General features: G+C 42.8%; 1 protein-coding gene across 2 annotated transcripts in view; it reads right to left on the bottom strand.

Moving 5' to 3' along the window:
• The window catches only part of GNG2 (G protein subunit gamma 2), a 229,559-nt gene that overhangs the window by 122,847 nt on the left and 90,970 nt on the right, over positions 1-15,742 (bottom strand). For both annotated transcript variants that reach the window (XM_085626956.1, XM_085626957.1), the window contains exon 2: positions 2,531-2,592. The gene's annotated coding sequence lies outside the window, so the exon portion shown is untranslated. The remainder of the gene's footprint in view (positions 1-2,530; positions 2,593-15,742) is intronic.

The following is a 15,742-nucleotide window of genomic DNA, read 5'->3' on the forward strand; positions in this document are numbered from 1 at the left end:
AGTGTCGTGCTCATGATGACTATGACCAGACGGGATTATGTCCTAAAAACAATAAACTGCAGCATAGCAACTAGAAAGGGAGCTGGGACATTTTGAACAACTAATTCTTGAGTATTGCTAGTAAGTAGGAATTCAGTAACTACGGCTGAAGGTCCACTTCACAGTTCAGTAAATGAAGACTACAAGAGTATGAAGAGACTGAAAGATTTTGAAAAATTAAAAATAAATCTCTAAGACCTAAGCTTGGGAGAGTTTGAAGACTTGAAACCTTCAAACTATCTCTAGCGTGTACATTATAAAAATGTAAATGGAGTGGATACGTATTTTGTTACATCAGAACAGTTTCATTTGGATTGACTTTACTTGAGGGCGGTTACGTGTTACTCATAGACAACATTTAGTTTTGACCTGTAGACAGAATGGACACATGTAATATCTGATCCGCTCCATGACCAGGTGGGTCTGGAGGGATGAGGACAGCTAGACCTAGAGTCTGCCTCAGTCTATAAAGATTGCTGCTGGATTCCTTTGGAAGGCTGCGGCGGATCCCTAGCGCTCCAGGCTGCTGCTGCACTATACTTGGTAGCATCCTCAATATATTCCTTGGACCCGGCTTATCACAAGCCACCGGCTCAGCTCATCCAGGGCCATCAGCAGATTGGTGGTGTGGAGTTCCCAAGCTTCAGGATTCCTGTCAAATGTCATAGTGCGATTTCCATGAAAAGAGGCATGATTAGGAACCAGTCCATCACCACATATACTATACCACAGAAATACGAAGCTCCAGCCCTGTGGGTAGACAGTGACCATGTGCTGGAGGAGGACTGTGGGACTTCTTGTTTACATTGTATGGTGTTCACTTGTAGTGGATTGTCCCTTTATTGTAAATGTATGCTTTCCTCCTTTGTCATGGTTGTGTTGCCCAGCTGTAAGTGCTCTGAAGACAGTTTCCTAATGGTCATGTCTGCAAGAACGTGCTGCTCGGAGGACAGCTGTGGATCTGCCTTGAAATGAGTCTGTTTGGCCTGCTGCGGAGCCATCCCTGCAGGGGAGAATCTCCTCAGGGGAGACCCAGGGCCACTGTACAATAACCAAATACATAACTTATAGGGATCCGCGCCAGCATTGGAGCCGGCAGTGGTGACTTCACCCCAGAGGAGGATGCTGACTGTATAATTCTAGAGGGATACAACTGCGAGTCGCATCAACAGTTTGTGTGAATGAAAAGAATTCTGCATTATGAATACTGCTGGCAGCAGTTACATCTCTTGTTACTGTGTCTATCCCTGCTCCAACTTCAAACACCTTTTAACATTCCACTTGCAGTGGATTTGAAAGTTGAGTCAGATACATTAAAAGAGTAGTCTTGAAATAGATCAGTCGCGTTCCTGCTGGCTGCCATGTCACGTGGCCCTCTGGGTTGTGTTGTCAGGGTAGATCGACTCCTGTGGGACTGTTACAAACTAAGAACTCTGACACTGCTTCCAGGTTTTATTTCTAACAACGGGAATTTAACAGAAAATGGGCATGACAAAGTAGTTAAAAAGCATTTTTTTAAAGAGATCTTGGAATTGGGTCATATGAAAAGTATAGCATGCTGTCATAATAAACCCAAATGTAAACATCGAAGACACTTTTATTAGAGACATTGCTAGCTATTTTATCGGGGTTGTGTTAATTATGTCATTTTGCAATAATGTTATCTATTTGTTCATCCAGCTATCTATCTAGCTATTTAACTATCTTATTTATGTTTTCTGAAAAAATGAAATCATAGATACAATGCAAAACCAAAGAAAACTGAAACTGTGAAGTTAAGTTCACATATGCAAACCGTAATTTGTGCTCCATCCACTGTTCACAGTAAAGCCCTGTGCCTTTCCGACTGCATAAGTCCTTTGTTCACGGGGAGCAGGGGTTTTCCGCAAGCTACATGCATAACCTCCAGTGTACCCAACGCCTGCTGATCTCAGTAACTGGTGGGTGTTTGGCCATTTGTAGCAGGCTCTAGGTGCAGTAGAGACCATGTGCTCGGCACAGGGTCCAGCCATACACAGCCCCACATTCTGAACCAACCTACCACATCCATATAGCCTTCAGGCATGTATATTGGGCTCTGGGAGCAGGGCCTGACCTGAAACCAGGCAGTACACCATCTTATACCACTGAACCAATCGATTGATTTTTACAACAAAGTATGGCCTAACCATGAATTCACGGATCCAGGAAACTAAAACTGTATTTGTTTTACTATGGGGGTTGGGGTGCAGTATCTGCCCTCCTGGGATGCCCAGCATCCTTTCTGGGATCTTGGACCGCTCCCACAGGGACTTTATTCTTTCCTGTCACTCTTCGTTCACTTTTTTCAAATCGCAAATTTTCAGTGCCTGGCATTCTGTAATTGGCATTGCGACAAAAATCTTCAGTTACTGCCAGCTACCAGATCACCCTGATCCTCAAACCATCGTACTTTGCGTTTTATTTTTACTTAGCAACCAGAAGCATCATTTTTAAAGCATTATTTGCTCACCTTGCCAGCCACAAATGGGTATCTCCTCTCTTGATTGTCTGCCCCTTAAACGTTTCCACCACCTGAAATGCAATAAAACAATTGAGTAAAAGTGGACACATTCCAAAAGTAAAATGCAAAATTCATTTTGGATATGATATGAGCTGTGCAGGCTCGACTCATCTTGTTTATCTATAAAATATATAAAGCAAAAAATTTTTTTTTATCATTCATCATACCTGTGCATGTGGTAGCCATTGTGGAAAGGAGAGCCATTTTGAATTCATCATTAGAACATGGTACTGACAAAATCTACCTTGAATTTGATAACCTCGCTAAAATAATATAATCCTTCGAATGACCCATCCTCCTTGTGACTCAGAAATGCTCCTGACAGCCATACTATCAGAGAGTACTTTATTGACGCGCAGAAATGGACACGTCCATAGAAAAATGCAGGACTCCAAACAGAGGAGCAAAGGACGTACACTTAAAGGAAATTACCAGGGACGGCTCCTCCTTGGGAGCAGAAGAGTGCTGTCCCGCCATCTGCAAGTGCACCAGCTCCCGCAGTGTACAGCGTGAGGATGGGGGCGGGGCTGAATCCTGCAAATGCAGGATTACAGCACTGGTCTACAGTGCGCATGACGGATTGGCTTGCCGTCTTGCGATGGCCAGCCCAACATGCGCACTGTAGACCCCGCAATCCAAAGGCTGTGAAACAGCCTGGGGATTGCTGGCACAGGCCCCCAGCCCCAAAATGAGAGCTGGGGAAGCCGGCTCCCACCAATTCTGGAGCTGCTTTCAGAGCATGCGAGCAGCTCCAGGATAGGTTGGCGATGTGTTCCACAAGCAGGTAGGAAGCCCTTCATTTTCCTTCCTGCTTGTGGAAAGCTAAGAGGAGTGCTGCAGCGGTCGTGCTCCCGAATTTATGGTGCTCCACTATTTTCTACTTATGGTAGCTGCTACTTGAATTTACATTTCATATCTCTACAAATGTCTGCAACAAATGGATGCAAAATGTCACTGCTACACAACTGGTGCAGTGACATCAAGGTGCTCTAGATCGTAAGTTAATATGAGTCCCAATATATCCATTATTTTACCCTAGGGAACGTTTACATTTGTAGGTTACATTTTCATGAGTCGGGACACCTGGAGAAACAGCGATCATTGTAATGAAGATTCAATCATTTCAGACCTGCCCAATAAACCCTTATCTACTTTGCACTGCTATCGTTAGGTCTTGAGAAGATTAGAACAATACTCAGGTTAAATTGTAAAGTGACTTTTATGACTGACACAAACACATTCTGCAACATATTTGTCGCAAGTGTATTCCCTGCACCGGTTGGGTTAATTTATGGATGATCTGGGTGTCAGTGGGGAATTCTAATGAAACATCTGACATTCATCCTGAGAAGGCATGAGCTGCTCCACTGGCAAAATCTATTTAACATATATTACTTTAAATCTCATTAATGTCAAATCTTCCCAACATTTACGTTTTTAAACTTCTGATTCAGGACGTGGCGAGTCCAGACATCAATAATTGTGGAGGATTCCAATAATCCCTACAAGGACTAAGGATGGCCACCACATCCATCTTAGGACCTGCAGTGATCACTCCTTGTGGTATGAGGAATGCCTTACCACTTGCCAAGTCCACTATTTTGAAGCATTTGTTGTTCCATAAAGTTTTAGGCTGTCCCTGTAACTCCGCCAAGCCTATGGGACAACACCTTGTGATTACTGAGGCCCACCACTGGGGCTGCCTTTTTTCACTCCACTTCTGTACAGCCTACCCGGCCATTTCTGGTGCTCTTATAGCACCTGTGAAAGGACACATTTCTTCTTGGGGCAGGAGACCATCATTCCTTTCCTGGACCCTCTATTGTCACCCTATATGGCGAGCTGCATTCTTTCCCCAGACCACCCAATCTTTTAAGCAAGTGGAGGAATGATGTTTATCACAGGAACTACTAACTTTCCATAGAGTGGGATAAACAGATAATCTGGTTGTTAAATGATTGTGTCTTCTCCATATAAGAGCTTGTTTCCAGTGACTGCATTGCTACTTGGGAAGCATTTTAGCTGAATTCACCCATCTAAGAAATGCTTTGCTAAATAAGAAAGGGACTTTCATTTTATTCCAATCAGAGATTGCACTGAAAAATAGAAGAGTGGGGTAAAAAATCCTGTTATCTGTATAAAAACAAGATCAAAATATTGCAATACACAATTGTGTCACACCCAGATCTGAATATGATGCGACACTAAGGGTAAAATTGAGGCAGGAAAGCTGAAGCAGAGTTGACAAATGGGTAGATATTTACCTAAGCCTCTGCTTGATTTTTGCTTGACAGCGATAATAACTTCATTGATTTAAGACAAATACATAAAGATGCATGATTTACATATTAACATGAACATAAAAAAGGACAATGACAAATGCACCCCAACAAGCTAATTACTGCAGTTGTGAGGTCTGATCTCCCATGAACGGGTGATGTTAGCGCCAAGACGCCTACGGGCAAACGTTGCGCTTAATAAATTGTAAAAATAAATAAATAAATGTTATCCAGGAAGATTCAGTGCCAACCTCATAAAACCATTAGAAAATGTTCCCCTTTGATAGGAAAGATAGTGTCAGTGTTGAGCAGTTATCTGCAAACAATGAGATATTTGATGCATTCAAGTTATCACTACCCTATACAGAGCCACATCATGGGGTGCCAGTGGTGAACATGCACCCCATGCCCTCTAGGTACAAAGATTCCATTAGGACACTCATTTTCATTGCGTATTGCTTTGCTTTAGCTGTATTTTAGTAGGCATGGCTGTCAATTCATGGGAAGGTCGTATTAGCATTCCTCAGTTATTCACAGCTGCACTTTGTTATTCACAACCATTAATGCCCTGTAGCGGGCATTCATTCATGGTGGGGTTTGAAAATAGCATTCTCTCAGTCGTCCTGGCGCCAGCATTGATGTTTCCAGCGAACCACAAACCTAACAGTCTTAGTCGCACGCTCATAGGCAGCGTATTCAGCTTCACTTAATACAATTTATAACTGATCTTTTTCATTACATACTGCTTTTTAGGTTTCCCCTACAGCGCACACGCACTGTCCGCAAAAGATATTGTTCTTAAAAATAAATCTTAAAAGAGGCTTAGAGCTCGCCCATTACTTACCTATACTTACCATTGGTTGGCTTCTACGTCTCTGGCATTTCTTTACTTACCATTGGTCAAGATCTTCTCCTCGCCTCAGCTTCCTTTTCCTCTGTGTGTCCTGTAGCCATTGTCTTTGCACTGGTTGCAGGATCCTGCAGGTAGACGTTTGTCACTTTTGGCCATCCACTCTTATTGAGTGCATATCCAAAAATAACGCTTCTTCATCCCGTTTTTCACCCACCCCCGCCCTCCTCCCGCTTTCTGATGTGTTGCTCCCCAACACTCCCTCCCCATTATTTTTTAACAAGGTGCAAAGTAGCACGTGCTAATGTACATGCTTTTTTTTTTTAAAGTTTAAGCCATGTTGCACAGCTGTGCAACATGCAAAATACATTGACAACGCTAATAGATTTTGCATTGGTGAAACCGATTGGCTTTGCCAATGTTTGTTTTATACCACTGACATCCTGTGAAAAATACTGATCAAATGCAACTAGACATTAACACCTGCCTGCTTACAATGGATGCTAATGACATGTAAACTTTTAGCCCTAATAACAAAATAGTAGTCCTACCAAAACGCTACACAGAAAACACATTTGGCTACACATTTTAGAAGTTTCCATTTCTGCCACTGTTAGATTCAAACACACACGTGACTTGTTATCTTTCACTGGAGTACACCTCTTTCACAACATGTGAATTATTTTGTTTTACCAGTGGAGGCGGCCGCGAGCGTAAGGTAAATTTTTTTTTGTTTTTGTTTTTGTTTTCTTGTATTATCACTCGTCTGTCGCTACCCCCTCCATTCGTCGTCTGTCGCCAGCAACCCCTCTCCAAAGACTCCCCCCTGCTTTTACCTGCATTGGGCGACAACCTCAGAGAACGCCTCAGGCGTCAAAATCTCTAGCTACGCCACTGGGTATCGCTGTACATTGCAGGTATCTGCTTGACCTGTTGTTACAAGTTCTTTAAGGTATACCTAGAATGGGCCCGCCCACAGAAGTATCTATCTCTCCTCTTGCTGATGGCTGTGTGGTGTGCCTTCCCACTACCTATGTGGTGCTTGCTTTCCAATGCATGTGGGACCATTTTACAATTCCTAAGTACACTTAATAATAAAACATTACATTTTTTGTTTTGCTTTTTTACTGCTGGAGTACATTTTTAACGCTTCAGTCAGGTTCAGGTTTTGCACACTGGACTGTTCTATATACACTAATAAACAAGCTTTGGTAAAACCAGTAGGACTGGCTTTAATATGCCAACACAGGCTTGCACAATCTGAATACTTTCGCACATTAAAGCCAGATCTCTTGAATTTGGCAATAATTGTTGGTAGAATAGACAATATATGTCTGATTTGAACAGATGAGGAACAGTCACACACACAATTTCACTAGGATTCTAGCAACTTAAACCTTTACATTTGCTTTCACTGTGGATCATTCATACAGTAAAGGGCATGGCCTGGACACCACCATGACAATTAAATACGATGAACAGACCTTATGAAAAGACTCCAAAGAAGAGAACAGATGACTGCATCAGACAGGCTTTCATCTGAAGTAAACAAAAATCTGTGATCTGCAGCCAAGCAAGCTTGGATGAAGGGACAAGGGACAAACCACTAACCTCCCTTTGTGCCGCATTTGTAGGGCACTATGCCAAACTAATTAACAAGGACTTGCCTAAAACCCGCGGCCAAGTCTGGTGCAAATGCTAACTAGAAGTAAACACCCTTTGCAACAGAAGAATACAACCAGGCAAGAATATTCAACTCCGATTGAAACCATCACAAAACCAAAAGACATGCACTCAATTCACAAGGCAAATGCTGCAAAATGATACATATTCAAAGCTCATACAATGCCAAAGACCATTTAGAATCACAGTGAGTGACATTCATGAGCGAGGAATACGTGGAAAAGACCGCACGAGTATTGTGTACCAGAATAAATATATGCCAGGGATTGTCATTGTAAATTGTATTTCCATAGTGCTTACAACCCCTGATGAGGCGTTGAAGTGAATGCAGGGATTAGCACCCTGCTCTGGAACCCAATGCTACAGTTAAATAGGGAGCAGATTAGTCATATGTACTTCTGTTTCCCTTGTGTATTAGTGAAGGTAAGTTTGTGTTCTTGAGATCTCGTGTTTTTACTGTAGTGGTTTGAAAGGGATAGATTAATGCACGTGTATACATTGTGAAAGCACAGTTTTGCAACAGGTCAATTCACTGAAAGACCTCTTTATTCAGTTTTGAATGGCAACTGCACAATCAGGTGCTTTTTGAAAGAAAATACCCAGAACTCATTCAGCTTTCTTTTGAGAAGGCGCCCGTGGCTTAATGTTGAGGAATGCCATCTCTATACAGCTGCAAATGTGAACTTTCACATCCATTCTTCAGTTGCACTTATTGGATGTTTGATGTAAATATTTAAAGCGCATTAACTCTACGAATATGGTGCCAGATCTATGAACTCATTCGGCAGCCACGAATCCTCTGTTTGACTAAATCATAGGGTTTGCACCAGCTAAAGGGCTTTCTACTTTGTACGAAACCCAAATAGTGAGTCAGTATTAAACTACTGAATTTCAAAATGGTTTTAAAAATGCATACTGAATTGAAATTTTGAAGCGGATTGTTTAGGGTGTCCTTCCCAAATTGAGATTCGGAACGCTATGTATCAATGGTTTGCAACTGCCTTTTTGGTTGAAATCCATTCATAGATTACCAAATCCTCAAAGGAGGTGGTAATTCATTTCCAAGGGGGAAGAGCCATATGGGACCCCTCCCCTTTGTGAATGTAGTCATTCTTTTCAACAAACTTTAAGAAATTTGAATATACCTGGGGTCCATTAGTGACCCTCTTGTCCATCGGCCTCCCACTCACGGCTTGCCCTACTCGAACACGAGTGCTTCATTTTTTCCAAATATAATATCATAAGAGAACTGATGAAGGGCATAAACCTACTTGAGGTCCCCCAGGGGGGACCCCTCGAGCCTGGTTCACTTGCATTCACTTCACAACTTAGACTCAGATGGTTTCACTCAAGGTTTATAGTTTACAGGCATTTTTTGGGGGAGGATCATTGTTGGGTAATAAATAAGACTCTCCCTAAATTAGACTACTTGTTGACAGTGTTATTACTGGCGCATTTGATCACAATAGCAGATGTCAATACACAGGGGAAACTGTTTGTCTCAGTAGCGTTCATATGTATACTGCTGATGGTCCTGTTGTTGATTGTTGACACTGTATAATGCTGTGCTCTGTTAAAACTCAATAAAGAAAAAGTGACAAAAATGTTTACATTTGTTTTTTTAATTATTACAATTTTTTCCCCAAATGTTTGAAAATTGAAAAAAGTGGAAAAAAGAACAAGATGCAGAAAAGGTGGAACAAATGGGCAGGGGTAGCAGTAGGCGACAGAAGCTGGAGGTGGAGCAACAGAGGATTGGGAATGTTGTAGAATGGCTAAAACTTTGCCTCGACCTAGACATCTAAACATGGAGCTGCGCGTAGAGGTGATGGGCTGTATGTAGTCTGTTTACGGGAATGAGAGGATTCCTGCAAAGATACTGACCAGCATTTTAATCTGTTGTTAAACCTGAGATTGTCTCACCTTGCAATGGATGTGTTTAATATCCATTGAGTGATTGTATGAAGCACTCCACTGAAAAACTAAACTAAAGTTATAAAGAAAGAGAGGAGCTGGATGGAGGGCTTAAACATTTAAATACAAAAAAGAAAACCGGATGGGATAAGGAAGTAATGGACCATCTGGGTGGTTTCATTGGAGAATAGCAGGGAGAGGAATGGGGAACCGGGATTTCAGTACTGAAGTTGAATCAAGGAGAGAACAAGAAAACAAAAGCGCTCACATGAACTGCTGAAGGAAAAGAAAAACGTAATCAGTGTAAGGATAAAGGTCATGTAATCACAATGAGGGTAAATTAGCGAGGCTGCAGTTGAGCTACAAACATATGGAGAAGAAGCCGTTAATACCAAGCAAGCCAATGAGAACGATAAGAAAGCCAGCCAATTGAAATCGGTGGGTTGACTCTAAGCCCACTCTCAGTATTGGTATTGGCCAGAATAGGTCTTCGACAACAGACAGCTAAAATCTGTCTGTAGGCGAGACCTAATGAAATGAAGTAACATCTGGAAAGCAAAGTAACATCTCTTGTGCAATTCTGTGGACATATGACGACACCTGCTGAAAATGTAGAACCAGCAGCTTCAGAACATATAAGAAATATTAGCTATCAAAATGACGATCAGTTCTATTCTGTAAATATTAACTTAGTAGGAGTGAACTTTATGTCTAAAAAAACTGCAGGACAATCATATTTTAACATAACTAGGTACCTTGAAAGATTTATGATTTTAAGTTGAAACTAGATCATCTACCGGTGGTAGAGGGGGGACAGTGTAGAAAAGAGTTCCTGACTTTACAGAAGTAAAATAAAATGCATCCTAATTATGCATATGTGCTAACGCCCCCTCTGATATAAACCTTTGACTATCACATACGGGCCATTTCCCTCAGGCAGGGTTGCGTCAGAAGGCAGACAGTCGGTGCAGAGGCGCTGCTGTGATGCAAAAACTGCAGCTTTACAAGGCCAGCAGCTAGAGGACTTGAGGTAACCAAGAGAAATTAAGGTCAGTAAACCGACTCACAGTATAAAAAACCAGTGTTAGGTATAGTCACATAAACGTTATCACCACTTATAACATTTTTGACTTAGAAATACCACCCACCTTTCAGAAACAGTGTCCTTGCTGGAACACTACTTGTGATATCTGCGTGTATGACACCAAAATGTAGAACTCTCCTAGCCCACCTTTAAAATAACAACAGCGGCCAAGGCGTGGAATGATCTTCCGGCCCAGCTCAGAAATTCCCCTGATCTGCTGTCCTTCAGAAGGACTCTGAAAACTTGGCTGTTCAACAATTAAAACTCATTCATTGGTGATGGCTGAAAAGACAGGTAACTAGCGCCAGGACACCCCAGGGTAACCGTTGCGCTTTACAAATAAATTTAACTTAACATAACATAACACTGATTGTGGCAGCCCTCTGACAAAGCAATACAGAACCCAGATGTGTGCCTTCAATAGTGTCCACAGCATTGTATTTACATCTTTAAAATAAGTGGGCCGCTTCCATGGAATGAGAGGTTGGTGGGAGGCTAATGTGGGAGGAGGTTGCAGACTCGTACAACCATACTCAAAATAATAGCTAACCTCACCCACTGAAAGGCGGAGCATAAAAGGTAATCGCATAAAAGGTAGTTGTCTCTGCCTTTTGCAGCCAGGAGAGACTGTCTCTTTCACGTCCATGGCATGCCAGCAACGTACTAGAGCAGGGACCATGGACCAGTGGCGTGGTGCCTGGCAGAAAAGGGGGTATTTTGCCATCGATCACTTTATTCCTATGGTACAAACCCACATGCCACCCAATGATGGGCTACCGTGGCTCATCTGTAAGCTCTCTCCTATTTTGTTTATTGCTGTAGTCAATGCCGCTACCCTTTTTTGGTTCTTTGTCAGATAAGATGCTAAGAGATATCATCCAGACTCATGGTCTACAGTGCCTATATTGAACTGATGGCACCGCATTGTACATTCTACAGCAGCCTGTAGACAACCTTCGCTTCCCCGTTGACCTGTTTGACCAAAGTGCTCCCATGGAGATACATGGAGACAATAAATTGGCCCAGCTCATCCTGAAAAAATGAGAGTGGTGACTGTGGCATTAGAAAGCTGCTAGAGGCTGGGTCTTTTGCTGTGGACACTGCCATTAGTTAATAGCCCAGTAAACCAGTTTAGCAACATCAGGGTCTTTCTTTGGCACAGTACTAAGTGCTCGGGTAGCTGTGTGCTAAAGACCAGGATTTCCAGTTTATAAATCCATAGGGTTTTCTACACTCCTGTCCTATACAGAAGAGGAATCCTCTGACAATGTCTATGAACACATACATTGGACATTGGCCCTACCCTTGATACGAGGTTCACATTACATCTGCAAAGAAAGCACTAACTAGTGCACAACTCAGGATTTATAATGCGGTGGCAAGTTTGTGACTTTAAGCACAACACTCACTTGCATGTATTTCAGACATTACCTGAGATATTCTGCGTAAAATGAAAGCTGGTCATAATCCCCAGTGAAACTGGGCAGGGTTCGGAACCTCTGCACATGCACTCTGAACTAGTGCTTCAGAAACACTGGGAAGTTCTCACAACCATCCAGAATTCTCAAACAGTGGCGTAACAATAGCCCCCGCGGTGTGGGGGGAGCCCAGAGCTCTAGGGCTCCTGGTCTGAGATCTCCTGACTGCGGCCAGAGCATGGTGGCCCCCTCTCCATGTACTTTGCAGGGGGGCTCAAGTTTTGTTACGCCACTTCTCTCAAACATTCACAGTCAACCTGTCACTGCCATTCCACCCGCAGAAGATTAAAATGAACTGAATCTCACTCGCACCATGGCAGACGTCCATTGATCAGGAGGGTACAAAGGTGTCCTACACATGAAGGAAGCTTTGTAGCCTTTTACTCATTACACACACTGCCATCTGAAGGAGTCGAAGTGATTTCAGAATCTGGGATTTGGGGTGTTTTAAGCCTGGATTAACACAACATTTAACTTCTATTCCTTATTATTTCTTACTACGCTACTGACTGAAATAAGTGGATGGTGTAGCCGAGGTATAATAATTAAATATGTTTATTTGATGAAGTTTAGATCTTCAGTACAGGATTACAGAAGCCCCCCCCGCCACCTCCCCAGGAGCAGCTCCCCTGCTGCTCAGCCCATTCTCTCAACTGACACTCATCCACCATGCATCCCCAACATTCTATCATCTCATCACACATACCAACATTCCACTGAATATCCACACTGGCTGAGCAACAAGACAGATAAGCAGGGAAGATTTATTGCAGTTAACCCAAGATACAACACACCTTCCCCCTTTAGGGAACATAAACAAATGAATAATACAAGTATTGAGCACAGTAATAGCAACATTGAAACTTGCAATAAATCCATAAAGGAATGCAATACATTAATTAACAAAGATTGACATGACACATGACCACCTTGTGTTGTATCTTGGTTTAAGTGCAATACATCTTCCCTGCTTATCTGTCTTGCTGCTCAGCCAGTGTGGATGTTCAGTGGAATGTTGGTATGTTTGATGACTTATTTCACTGACACGTTTCGTTTAAAACTTCTATATAGAATTCAAGTGTTTTTTACTTTCATCATGTTTCTTATTCAAGAGGGCATGCTTTGCCAAATCCCTACAATTTAAATCAGACCTGTAATTTTGCCTGTCATCAAAATGCTAATAAGCAGATGTTAAAACATTATACACCAATCTTCGCTCTCTGTAAGATATGGAGCCTGGCATTGCTGTAAGAATCAGGCATCATACATATTAATTGAGAAAACAAAACTAAAAACACACAAGTTTGAAAAAAACAGTAACCACAGAAACATATACTATGTCTGCTCTAAAGCAACTACTATAATAAGAACGATGTTCGGATCACAAAGCATGGTTGACTGCTGCAATTTCATATTGTTGGTGGTAAGTTAAGGCAGTATTTGCTCCGAACACCTTTTATGAATGTATTATGAAAGCAGATTTCTGGAGGTGGTAATGTGTGATAAAAATATTTCTGCATTATTGGTATACCTATCCATAGGGATCCGTTGGTGATCTGAGGGAGAACTGTCGTAAACTTATGGACAAGATAGAGACCAATATTGACAAACTGATTAAACTGCTCATAACACTGGCAGGTTGCATTGCCCATCTGAAAATGGTGATGCTCCCACAGATGGTTTATTTTTTTCAAAACATATTGAAACCGCTTACCCCGGGATTTTTTAACCAATCCATGAACAGAGAGGTTTTGCTGTACTACATTTTGAGGTCTCCTAATATGTTGAGCAGGCATAGTTCCACATACACTGGTTTCATAATAATAGACAGGTACCGCACTAAGATTGGCGGCACCACATAGACTCACTAGTGTTATTTTAAAGACTTTGACCTGGCCACAATGTGATATATATGTTGGAAATTGAACAGTATGGGCTTGGACACAACTGGCTTGGGTAACAGACATAGCCACTGTGTATTATCTGCCTTTAATACTAATACAGAACCCCAAGCTCCCCATCACCACCGAGCCACTAACGTTACAGAACGTAGGGGATTTGCAGCTCCTCACACTGGGAGAGCTATATGTGGGAGACAGTTTATCGCTCTGAATGAGTATTTACATAGGGGGCACTGCACGCCCCCAGCAGTGGTCCTGGTCCTCTTTCTTACGTTTTAGCAGTCGGTGAGGGCGGCTTTCCCCTCATATCCCCAGACCAAGGGGATTAGCGACTACTAAGTCTTGCCAGGACTGGCTTATTAGTCAGCAAAACAATTACTGTAACGCAAGCCATGGTCCTGAGGGATATGCTGAAGGTGGGGAGCCATGCCAAAGATAACTGGTGGAGAGATTTAGGGGTGCAACTAAAGGATGCACAGTGGGAATATTGCTGTAGACACACTGGAGAAATACATTTTAACTTCCTGCATCAAGTTTACTATACCTCACTTAAAATGTATAAATATAGTGTGAGGTACAATGATGCTAGTGAGAGATTCATCTGTCATGGGAATGTTCCCCAGTCACAGACTATTGGAGCAGACCGTTCCATATACTAACTGACATTGTGGGCTTGAGGTGCCGACAGAGGCCCTGTTGGCTTTGATAAAATGGTACCAAAGCATAGTGGGAACTGTGTTGGCTTAGCTCTGTTGTTGGGTATACAGCATGTGGCCATGGCATGGAGAATCAGTGCCCCTCCTGGAGTGGATAAATGGCTCAGTGTCATGGCATCCTATAATGCGAACTTGGAGCTGTAGTGCATATTGCAGCAAAAGATGTCACAACCCAGGCACATAAGGGGACCGCTGAGATGCTATCTTGCTGGAAGGACCCATGAGATGACAGATGCAGGGGAGGATACATAGCTACACTGTGCAAATTGTCCTGGGAGTGTTCTAAGGAGGGGGCAACAACTGGCATGCAATAAACAGTCGAAAAAGGGGAGAAAAACAGGGTTTTGAGATATTGGTACTATCCATAAATAGATATTTGTGCTTCTCATTATTTTATGTATCAGAGTCATATGTTCTTGATACTGGAGTGGGAAATATTGTATTGTACTATGCTTTAAAAAAAAATTGCATATTTTTTGTGGCATTTTGTTGTGGGGGTGATGTGAGGTGTTTGTTTTTGTGCTTTCGTTCCTTTGTGCCCCATTATTGCAATATGATGTTGTTGTGTTGTACTGTGGTTGTTAACCACACCTTGTGGCCCTGCCACTAGAGGCTGCAGTGAATGACCTTTAACCACACCCTGTGCCCCTGCCACTAGAGGCCGCAGTGCGTAGCCTTCAGTCACACCCTGCATCCAGTCCGTTGCACTCACAGCACACAGAGTATAGGCTTCGGCCTCACCAATGAAGCTTTGGATTTACAAGCACTGGTGCTATCCAGACTCGACTATGGTAACGCAACCCTAACTGGCACCGCCAAATCCCACCTAGCTCCCCTCAAAACAACCCTGAACGCGGCAGCCAGAATGGTCACCGGAATCAGGAAATATGATCACATCTCACCAGCACTAAGAGAACTAAAATGGCTCCCTGTCGAACAGCGGGCCAACTTCAAAACTACCTGCCTCACGCACAAAGCCCTACACACAGGAAAACTGGACCGTCTGGCTGCCAAACTAAAGAGGACTGGCCAAACAAGAAACCTCAGGAGCTCCAACTCCCTCCTTCTAATCCCCATAAAAGCACGCAAACAAAAAACCGCGGCCAGATCATTCACCGGAAACGCGCCCAAAATCTGGAACTCCATCCCAGCAGATATCAGGACCACCCCGTCCTTCACAAAATTTTAAAAACTCCTAAAAGCCCTCCTCCTAACCGCTCCCTCCCAAATGGATAGCTGCCACCTCCACGCCAACC

Source organism: Triturus cristatus, chromosome 9, assembly GCF_964204655.1.
Source record: "Triturus cristatus chromosome 9, aTriCri1.1, whole genome shotgun sequence".
Lineage (NCBI taxonomy): Eukaryota > Metazoa > Chordata > Amphibia > Caudata > Salamandridae > Triturus > Triturus cristatus.